This window comes from Branchiostoma floridae, chromosome 1, assembly GCF_000003815.2.
Source record: "Branchiostoma floridae strain S238N-H82 chromosome 1, Bfl_VNyyK, whole genome shotgun sequence".
In the NCBI taxonomy this organism is placed as follows: Eukaryota; Metazoa; Chordata; class Leptocardii; order Amphioxiformes; family Branchiostomatidae; genus Branchiostoma; species Branchiostoma floridae.
In genome coordinates this window covers 34,095,476-34,107,776 of record NC_049979.1, presented here as the reverse complement: position 1 = coordinate 34,107,776, position 12,301 = coordinate 34,095,476, and the positions used below count along the sequence as shown (strand labels likewise).

General features: G+C 40.2%; 1 long non-coding RNA gene across 1 annotated transcript in view; it reads right to left on the bottom strand.

Moving 5' to 3' along the window:
- The window catches only part of LOC118430478, a 19,514-nt gene that overhangs the window by 6,760 nt on the left and 453 nt on the right, over positions 1 to 12,301 (bottom strand). The gene's annotated exons all lie outside the window — the stretch shown is intronic.

The following is a 12,301-nucleotide window of genomic DNA, read 5'->3' as shown; positions in this document are numbered from 1 at the left end:
ATCCATATGTCCATGTCGCTTTCACTCGCGCGCACACCCCCCCGCGCCCCTCAATCATCCTCTAACCCACTCTCACCCGCACATATAAACTCACAATAACGTAGTAAAACCGGGAATCGGTTCCTACCCCCACATCCACTCGCGCCCTCACATCAATTTCCTTATACCCATAATCATCACTACCTACATCATCCACCCACCCCCCCTTCTACGCCACCCTCTCCCACTGTCTGACATTCTGACCGAGTGAAAGCATCAGTCTGAGACAGAACTAACCCCTTCGCCCACGCACGCCCACACCTCCACCTCTCTCCATCTCTCTCTCCCTATCCTGTATATATATATATATATATATATATATATATATATATATATATATATATATATATATATATATATATATATATATATATATATATGCGTGTGAGTGTGTGTGTGTGCGTGTTTTTGTGTGTGTGTGTGTGTGTGTGTACGTGCGTGTGTGTGTCTTAAGGAATGTTGCAATATCTCTGTTTAGAACGTTTAAAGGGCAGGTACGTGTTTTCATTGTAAATTTGATTTATTGCCCTTGTACAGTTAGAATGCACAGACATTCGCTGTCTTCCACTTATATTTTAAAAATTTACAGATGAACACTGGTTTTTCTGTGGGAAGCTGGCAGACATTACTTTCTATTATTAGCAGGAATGTGTAAATTGACCTCTTCCCAGCCCATTACCCGAATAACAAAATATCTTTTCGAGTTTTTAAAAGAATGGCGAATCTATGTTGCAACAAGTAGAAACAAATACAATAATGTACTTGATGTAACATGTTTGAATGTCGTAGAAAATAGTAAGGACATGTTGGAAATTGTTGAGAATTGCCCACTTCAGATACATTGTCAAAAAGGTTTCAAATCTTTGTAAGGTATGTAACAAACACCAACGGGTCATGAAACTGACTCCATTTCTCCATGTTAACTTTTTGTTTTGTAATCCAAGCATACTCCTTTACTGGGTGTGATGTTGGTAGGATGCCCAATCATTATTATTTCCTTCACACTTGATTTCGAAGTAGCCTTGAGTATATATGCAAAGTAGTATTTTTTTGTGACTTGGTATTGAATATTATTACCTCTAACTTTTGCTGGTATCACGCAAGGTACATAAATTACATTACAGAAATAGAACACTAAATGTGAAGGAAAAAAACAATGCTGACTTTCTAAATGGACTATTCAGCTTTTGACTCAGGTCAGCGCAGACACAAACACATGCCTGTGTGCTACTTGAGGTATACAAACTTACTAAGCGACGTAATGCCTGCTGAAGATACCAAAAAAGACAATATAGTTCAAGTGCACTTGACGGTGAAGCTATGATATGTTTCAAAGGTTCTAATCATTTTCTTTGTTGATATTTAACTTGTAATGACGTCAACTGTTCAAACACTAACGTAATAAAACAGTCCTAAGAGCATCACTGTCGTCACAACCGAACTCCTCAGTACGAACCGGCGGCATCGTGAACGTTTCTAACCAAAATGTTAGCAGTTATAGCTATGAGACTTCAAGTTTCCTTAGATCTCCAGAACACTGTTAGCATAACACAAGATCCTATCTACCTAATTACGATACGCTTCGTGTCCTGCAACACGAAGCACGACCCAAACACAGCCAGACGCCAATAAATCAGAAAAGATGTCACATTAAGGCAGCAGTGACCTTTTGCTTGCAGACCATTTTGAGTCATTAGATAGGCCAACGAACGAAAAAAGATGAAGCACACTAAGGTTGTGGTGTAAAGCCAGAGGAGGGAGAGGGGATGTGGTTTGCGGGGCTTAAAGGCCACTTTGACAATATAAACAGTCGGGGTATTGAACAACCTCGGCTAGGTCACCCGTGTGAGGCTGTCTGGTGATTTAACACCCAGTGACCTCGAAGTCACTGACGATGTGTCCTTTTCGCACTGTTAGAGTCTATCTTATATATGAAAAAAGCAATGACACCTCTGGAATCTATTCAGTCCTCTGCGCCGTAATATTTGTCACTTGTGAGATAGTGAGGACTTTAACTGTTAAAGATTTATACTACGTGATACCACAGTAAACACGTGAGCGCTCCAACATATACACATGTAAGATGACGTAATGATGATACAGAATGTAATCCCGTTATCATTGACAAACTCTCTTCTTTGAGTGCAGAACAACGTCAGTTACACATCGCTAATCGATCTTGGCTTTTCTTCAGCTCATTCAGAATGTATTATTAAGTACACCAGAGTGCAGGACAAACAAGATGATTGCAAATGTTCGTAAACGACCCGATTAATCGTGCAGACAAAACTTAACATACCCGATGATTTCCTTGGAAACATCATTATGTAGACCTGATAGCCTCTTTAACCTCAGACCAGTGAAATATGACAGCTAAACCTATTATCAATCAAGAAACCGCATCCCTCAGTAAAGTAAATCACCTGTGGTAAATCATCCAAATTCTCAACTTCTTCTGGCCACTTTGTCTTTTAAACAGTTACAGCTTTGGATCATTTTTTTGTACTTATCTTTCTACTACAAATCGCAGAATTATGTGCTTAAGTCAGAATTTCATGGTCCAAACTGAACAATGTGCCGAGTTACTTTTACAGACGCAAGATTTATAGAAATGTTAGAATTTGAATCTTATGTGCACTAGCAAATTATGTTATAGGAATTTTCAGAAAAGGTCAATAATAGCCTGCCTCAGCTATTGACTGACCATTATATGTGTCGGTCTAACTTGGAAGTGAAGCAGCAGAACGTATGGGCGCCAAAACATTTAACTTCCCGTCTGGGAGAATTGAAAAATATGGCTGACAAATGTCGCCTTCATGTAGCACACTTATCCATGTCCACACAAAAATGCCTACATTTAGGGTGAGGGAGTCAGGATTGGCGCTCTAAGAAAATATGGCCCTTAACCCATGTAGTAATTTTGTATATTCATCTGTAGTGTCCGTTTTACTTGTGATATACATATCTCAGTCTCATTCTGTTTTTATGGCAGATGTTCCATGTAAGACATCACGAAATCGCCGCAAAATACAGCTGACCGCGCGGGTCGGTTACAACATTGACGCCGACGCCGTGTAAGGCATTTTGCCGTGACCGTGTCAGAATCGTGTATGACATCACGAAATCGACGCAAAATGCATCTAACCCCGCGGACCCGTTGTAACACCTTCGCGGAAGCCATGTCAGGCATTTCGCCGCAACCGTGTCGGGATCGTGTGCGGCATCAAGTCATGCTTAAAAAATTCCTACAAAATCCTACAATTGTTGCTGTAGATGTTTGTAGTCTGAGAGTGACACAGGGAGCAGACCATCCAAAATTCAGCTGTAGGAAGTGTAGGGTTGTTGGAATCCTACATAATCCTACAACTGGTGATGTAGGTATTTGTAGGCTGAGCGGACATGAAGAACAAACCATCCAAAATTCAGCTGTAGGAAGTGTAGGATTGTAGGAATCCTACATAATCCTACAATTGGTGATGTAGGTATTTGTAGGCTGAGCGGACATGAAGAACAAACCATCTGACATTCAGCTGTAGGAAGTGTAGGATTGTAGGAATCCTACATAATCCTACAATTGGTGATGTAGGTATTTGTAGGCTGAGCGGACATGAAGAACAAACCATCCAAAATTCAGCTGTAGGAAGTGTAGGATTGTAGGAATCCTACATAATCCTACAATTGGTGATGTAGGTATTTGTAGGCTGAGCGGACATGAAGAACAAACCATCTGACATTCAGCTGTAGGAAGTGTAGGATTGTAGGAATCCTACATAATCCTACAACTGGTGATGTAGGTATTTGTAGGCTGAGCGGACATGAAGAACAATTCATCTTAAATTCAATTGTAGGACGTGTAGGGTTGTAGGAATCCTACATAATCCTACAATTGGTGATGTAGGTATTTGTAGGCTGAGCGGACATGAAGAACAAACCATCCAAAATTCAGCTGTAGGAAGTGTAGGATTGTAGGAATCCTACATAATCCTACAATTGGTGATGTAGGTATTTGTAGGCTGAGTGGACATGAAGAACAAACCATCTGACATTCAGCTGTAGGAAGTGTAGGATTGTAGGAATCCTACATAATCCTACAATTGGTGATGTAGGTATTTGTAGGCTGAGCGGACATGAAGAACAAACCATCTGACATTCAGCTGTAGGAAGTGTAGGATTGTAGGAATCCTACATAATCCTACAACTGGTGATGTAGGTATTTGTAGGCTGAGCGGACATGAAGAACAATTCATCTTAAATTCAATTGTAGGACGTGTAGGGTTGTAGGAATCCTACATAATCCTACAATTGGTGATGTAGGTATTTGTAGGCTGAGCGGACATGAAGAACAAACCATCCAAAATTCAGCTGTAGGAAGTGTAGGATTGTAGGAATCCTACATAATCCTACAATTGGTGATGTAGGTATTTGTAGGCTGAGCGGACATGAAGAACAAACCATCCGACATTCAGCTGTAGGAAGTGTAGGATTGTAGGAATCCTACATAATCCTACAATTGGTGATGTAGGTATTTGTAGGCTGAGCGGACATGAAGAACAAACCATCTGATATTCAGCTGTATCAAGTGTAGGGTTGTAGGGATCCTACATAATCCTACAATTGGTGATGTAGGTATTTGTAGGCTGAGCGGACATGAAGAACAAACCATCCGACATTCAGCTGTAGGAAGTGTAGGATTGTAGGAATCCTACATAATCCTACAATTGGTGATGTAGGTATTTGTAGGCTGAGCGGACATGAAGAACAAACCATCCAAAATTCAGCTGTAGGAAGTGTAGGATTGTAGGAATCCTACATAATCCTACAATTGGTGATGTAGGTATTTGTAGGCTGAGCGGACATGAAGAACAAACCATCTGACATTCAGCTGTAGGAAGTGTAGGATTGTAGGAATCCTACATAATCCTACAACTGGTGATGTAGGTATTTGTAGTCTGAGCGGACATGAAGAACAATTCATCTTACATTCAATTGTAGGACGTGTAGGGTTGTAGGAATCCTACATAATCCTACAATTGGTGATGTAGGTATTTGTAGGCTGAGCGGACATGAAGAACAACCATCCAAAATTCAGCTGTAGGCAGTCTAGGATTGTAGGAATCCTACAAAATCCTACAATTGTTGCTGTAGATATTTGTAGGCTGAGAGGGACATAGGAAGCGGATCATCCAAGTTTCGGCTGTAGGAAGTGTAGGATTGTAGAAATAGCCGGCTTCCCCTGAGCTGAAAAGTTTTTATTGCAGTAACCGCACTGTTTTTAATGCCAAAGTAATAGAAAGCTTTTCGAAAGTTTACGAAACATGCAAAAAGACGTTTTTAGGCGTCGGTATTATACCTACGTGAGAAACGTCTTTCTAGACATGTGGATATGACTGTGTCGATGGTCATAGGTTTATATCCACCTTGATTTTTTCTGAAGTCAACCTGATTTAGGGAAATGAGATTATTTTCGTTTAGGTAGTATGTGTAAGTGTTGAGTCAATTACAGTGGTGAGACAGCTTATGACTAAAATACCCCTATAATTGTTCGGTCCCTGTTTCTTTTATTCAACAACAAAGTGGAAAACAGGACAGAGAGGTGATGCACACTAGCAGTTTGCTAACATTAACATCACCTTTAAAAAAGATAACAACTGACAAGAGCAAATAAAATAACAATATCAAAACAAACAATTCACAGCTATTTACAAATAATTTGGGGTACTAGGGAATTGCAAAGCGTTTGGTATGTACAACATATGACTGGGTAACTATAAGATACTGCTGTTGTAAATTGGGCAGGAAATGGGGACCCCTTAATAGTAATTTGATACGGGCTGATTCGAATAAACTGTAGAAGTCAAGAGTGGTTGCCTAACAGGTTCTATAGATTGCCGAAAAGATTAGTTCTATGATGTTGATAGGTAGGGCAGTATAACAAAAAGTGTGCAACACCTTGGCATATGCATCGGCACCCATAGATACAGGCTGGACTAGAGACTAAATTGCGGATAAATAAACTATGCTTAAGACTGCAGGTGCCGATGCGAAGGCGAGTAAGGACTCGAGCGCAGGTGTACCGAGGACCGTGACTAAAATGTGTATTGATGGAGGCCTAGGGGCGTACTGATTTATCTATCTGTTTTTTATACAATGAAAAGCTAAGTGAACGAACAGCAATGTCAAGACCATTCCAATGTTGCGTTGCAGAAGGAATAAAAGATTTTTGGTATCGACTTGTAGCACAAATCGGTACCCGTAGGTTGTGTTTATTGCGAAGATTATGAGAAGTAGAATCAGAAAGTCCTTAAGATATATACCATATATATGTATAATACCGACGCCTAAAAACGTCTTTTTGCATGCTTCGTAAACTTTCGGAAAGCTTTCTATTACTTTGGAATTAAAAACAGTGCGGTTACTGCAATACAAACTTTTAGCTCAGGGGAAGCCGGCTATTTCTACAACCCTACACTTCCTACAGCCGAAACTTGGATGATCCGCTTCCTATGTCCCTCTCAGCCTACAAATATCTACAGCAACAATTGTAGGATTGTGTAGGATTTCTACAGAGCTCATTTCCTACAGATAACACTTGGATGGTCCGCTTCCAATGTCCCTCTCAGCCTACAAATATCTACAGCAACACTTAGGATATTATAGTACTAGTAATTCTACGAAGTTACACATCCTACAGCCGAAACTTGGATGGTCCGCCTCCTATGTCCTTCTCAGCCTACAAATAGCTACAGCAACAATTGTAGGATGTAGAATTCCTACAACCCTACACGTCCTACAGCTGAATTTTGGATGGTCCGCTCCCTATGTCCCTCTCATCCTACAAATGTCTACATCACCAATTGTAGGATTCTGTAGGACTCCTACATCACTACACTTCCAACAGCTAAACTTTCGGATAATTTGTTCTTCATGTTTCTCTCAGCCTACAAATACCTACATCACCAATTGTAGGATTATGTAGGATTCCTGCAACCCTACACTTCCTACAGCTGAATTTCGAGTGGTCCGCTCCCTATGTTCCTCTCAGCCTAAGAATACCTACATTACCAATTGTAGGATTATGTAGGATTCCTACAACCCTACACGTCCTACAGCTGAATTTTGGATGGTCCGCTCCCTACGTCCCTCTCAGCCTACAAATGTCTACATCACCAATTGTAGGATTCTGTAGGATTCCTACACCACCACACTTCCAACAGCTAAATTTCGGATGGTTTGTTCTTCATGTCCGCTCAGCCTACAAATACCTACATCACCAATTGTAGGATTCCTACAACCCTACACATCCTACAGCTGAATTTCGGATTGTTTGTTCTTCATGTCCATCTCAGCCTACAAATACCTACATCACCAATTGTAGGATTATGTAGGATTCCTACAACCCTACACTTCCTACAGCTGAATGTCAGATGGTTTGTTCTTCATGTCCGCTCATCCTACAAATACCTATATCACCAATTGTAGGATTATGTAGGATTCCTACAATCCTACACTTCCTACAGCTGAATTTTGGATGGTTTGTTCTTTATGTCCGCTCCGCCTACAAATACCTACATCACCAATTGTAGGATTATGTAGAATTCCTACAATCCTACACTTCCTACAGCTGAATTTCGTATTATTTGTTCTTCATGTCCGCTCAGCTACAAATACCTACATCACCAGTTGTAGGATTATGTAGGATTCCTACAACCCTACACTTCCTACAGTTGCATTTAAGATGGTTTGTTCTTCATGTCCGCTCAGCCTACAAGTAACTACATCACCAATTGTAGGATTCTGTAGGATTCCTACAATGCTACACTTCCTACAGCTGAATGTCAGATGGTTTGTTCTTCATGTCCGCTCAGCCTACAAATACCTACATCACCAATTGTAGGATTATGTAGGATTCCTACAACCCTACACGTCCTACAGCTGAATGTCGGATGATTTGTTCTTCATGTCCGCTCAGCCTACAAATACCTACATCACCAATTGTAGGATTATGTAGGATTCCTACAATCCTACACTTCCTACAGCTGAATTTTGGATGGTTTGTTCTTCATGTCCGCTCCGCCTACAAATACCTACATCACCAATTGTAGGATTATGTAGGATTCCTACAATCCTACACTTCCTACAGTTGAATTTCGGATGGTTTGTTCTTCATGTCCGCTCAGCCTACAAATACCTACATCACCAATTGTAGGATTATGTAGGATCCCTACAACCCTACACTTGATACAGCTGAATATCAGATGGTTTGTTCTTCATGTCCGCTCAGCCTACAAATACCTACATCACCAATTGTAGGATTATGTAGGATTCCTACAATCCTACACTTCCTACAGCTGAATTTTGGATGGTTTGTTCTTTATGTCCCTCTCAGCCTACAAATATCTACATCACCAATTGTAGGATTATGTAGGATTCCTACAATCCTACACTTCCTACAGTTGAATTTCCGATGGTCTGTTCTTCATGTCCGCTCAGCCTACAAATACCTACATCACCAGTTGTAGGATTATGTAGGATTCCTACAACCCTACACTTCCTACAGCTGAAATTCGGATGGTTTGTTCTTCATGTCCGCTCAGCCTACAAATACCTACATCACCCATTGTATGACTATGTAGGATTCCTACAAGCCTACACTTCCTACAGTTGAATTTTGGATGGTTTGTTCTTCATATCCGCTCAGCCTACAAATACCTACATCACCAATTGTAGGATTATGTAGGATTCCTACAATCTTACACTTCCTACAGCTGAAATTCGGATGGTTTGTTCTTCATGTCCGCTCAGCCTACAAATACCTACATCACCAGTTGTAGGATTATGTAGGATTCCAACAACCCTACACTTCCTACAGCTGAATTTTGGATGGTCTGCTCCCTGTGTCACTCTCAGACTACAAACATCTACAGCAACAATTGTAGGATTTGTAGGAATTTTTTAAGCATGACTAGATGCCGCACACGATCCCGACACGGTTGCGGCGAAATGCCTGACATGGCTTCCGCGAAGGTGTTACAACGGGCCCGCGGGGTTAGATGCATTTTGCGTCGATTTCGTGATGTCATACACGATTCTGACACGGTCACGGCAAAATGCCTTACACGGCGTCGGCGTCAATGTTGTAACCGACCCGCGCGGTCAGCTGTATTTTGCGGCGATTTCGTGATGTCTTACATGGAACATCTGCCGTCTTTATAGTAGCTCTAGCATAACATATTTTGTTTGAGGGCGTCACCATCTTGCCTGTATTGATTTTTGTTTACTTATTGAAAAATTGATTGATCAAGAATTTAAACAATAACATAGAAAGACAAGCAATACTCCTTGGCCTGAAAGTTTTCGTTTACGAATAAACCGTCAACCCTTGTCACGGAAATCTGACCTAGCAGACGACATTTGACCTTGGTATTAAGCAGCCATATGGAGAAAGAAGCTATCTAGCTTCATAAAGGCTTTGACTTGACTTGGTCTACACTCTGCAAAGACTTTGTAAAGTAACGTGCATCTCATACCTGTCTACTGCCTACTGCCTAAATCCCTTTTTTTGGAGCACCTCCCTATGTGACGGTCTCCATGCTTTCTCCCAAAAAGCGTAAGCAGGTCTAGATCTTCTTCAGCTCCCGTAAATCGTAGAGACACAATTAACACACTTTGTAGCAGGCCATAACGTACACATACATTCCATTCCATAGTAAAAACCACAAACCCTGTGTCTTCGCATTATATTCTTCAACTTTCAATGCATTTCACAGACAACATTGACCACATACTGCCAAGATTCCAAGTAACTTGCCGTTTAGATTCTTAATGACATACAAAAGTCTCAAATAATGTCGGTCTGACGTAGAATACGCTCATCCTGACATGCACCTCACAGTTTCATATTTAAAACCAACAACATCCTCTCAACACCTCGCCTTCACGCTTCCATTTACAAGCGACGCTCTACGGATTGATTGATTGATTGATTGATGGCTGTTTCTTCGTATCCGAAGATCAATGGTAGGCAGACAGGTTGACGATACATAACTAAAGAAAGCTCACACACAATAACGTAACGACCGCATTAACAAACCACACTCAAAACTTTCACCATCCAAATCAAACAACCTCGCCGTCATACCACCCAAATACCACCACAATCTGTCCAAACCAAATATTCCACTCCCAATAAACCATGCAACACAACCAAACACATCAAAATCCATGTATAATTCCAACAACATATATACTGTTAAGCTAGCAAATGACACGTCTACATATAAACCCTACACCACCGCACCATCACCCATTTCACGAAGGTTGAGTTCTGCGAACGGTTATTTTTTTCTATTATTAACTATTAGTCCATTGCATGGATGATCATGTTATATCGCAATTATTCCAAAAGATCTAGAAACAGATGTTTGAATTTGACTTTATTTGGATCCCCGATTAGCTTTATATTTCTGTACGCTGCACCCCCAGTGGTACCTTCTGCAGGCACCATGAACTCTGATTCCACTACATGCCATCATACCGTCACACGAGAAGAAAAATACGCGATTTCAACAGATGTACAAATGCAGCATCAGTAATTCTAAAGTATCCACAGAAATTTCGATATCAAATCCCTTCTTGAAAAAGTCCCTATAGCAATTGTTTTAGCGGCGTTAGAATACTACTTTGTGTAATTTTGAGAAGTGATTCACACCAATACAATACCGCATGACAAAGAACGTACACAAAAACCACACTGAAAATACATAGATACTGAATCATACTGCAGACGTAAGTTTCTGCATCTGTTACCTCAGAGATTAATGTCCAGTCGTGTGTTGTTTTCCACTGCCCTATTCTATTTAGGAGACATCTAGTGGAGAAAAGGGTTTCCTTTCAGCATTGATTTTAGGTTTTGGAAGTTTGACAAAGTTCGCTGTTGTTGATCGTTTTTGTTGCGTATGTTTTTTCGGCACTCGAGTGTCTAGTATCCTAATAAATGAGGCAAAGATCATGTGTCGGATTCTCTCTCACACGTGCATAGCCTAAGATATGTTAAATTGTTGCACTGTCTATCTTTGTATCACATCCAGGGGCAAAACTAGAGACTTGCTCTATCGTGCGCTACTTGGAGGCACGTTTGAACGGTTGTGTTTACCAATACAGAAGAACCATGTGATAGAGTACTAAGGCTGATGACTGATCCCTTTAAACCCTGGAATGTAGTTCTTTTTAGTCTGTTTATCTAACGCAGACATGAGTTGCACTAATTTAAATCTAAAATGTCAAGCACATGAATTGATCATATTCTAATCATGCTTGAGTTTTACACTGTATAGATTCTTGTTAGATTCCTGGGACACAAATTTGATGCGATTTTATACTCTACACACGTGGAAAATAAATATGAAATATTGATAGGAACTTAACATTTGGTATCCTCCAAGTCCATCTATATATTACCGCCTCACTCAGGAGAATAATAACTAGTCATGTTTTTACAGTAAGCTTAACAGACTAATATTTGTCAGTCATGTCGCTATTATCAATTTTATTGTACTATATGCCATGAAGTGGTAGCTTCCCCTACAGCTTCTTTTCCAGCCTTAATTGGTACCATGCCAAGGCGAATAGAATAGTCTTATTTTTAAATGCACAGACCTTCTGGGCTTGATATTGTATTTGATTTTCTTCAAGTTCTAATGATGGTTGTTTCTTGTTTCATTCAGTAAAAAACGAAAGACACGTCAGTTAAATACATTTTTGTTATAGACTTTAACGTAATCCAACGTAAGTGAACAAAAGCATGTCTACATCCTTACGTCTAACTCATTTTTTTAAAGTCCTGAAGAACATGTTTTGTTAAGTACACATAACGTAGAAATACCTAGTCGATTGTAAAGTTTCGTTCGCGAACAAGCTGGCGACCCCAGCCTCAGAAACATGACCTATCCGACGACATGCATACCGTCATCATAATTCTATTTCTTTTAAATGGAAGTCCCCCTTTTCTGTCGACCATTGTACCTAATTTTTATTTAAAATATTGCTACGGTTTTATCTAAACATTTCATTTGAACGATGTACATGTCATTCAAAAAGAACAAAGGATTCTCTTTCAATTTCCCTGACATTTACCCCGGATATTGGGTCTGCGCCCCATCCGACTGTTTTTCTTTGCAATTCAAGTTTATACGACATGATCTGTCTAACAAACATTTCAACATTCATTAACCTTTGTAATCTGTTAAACATCCCAAGCTAATAA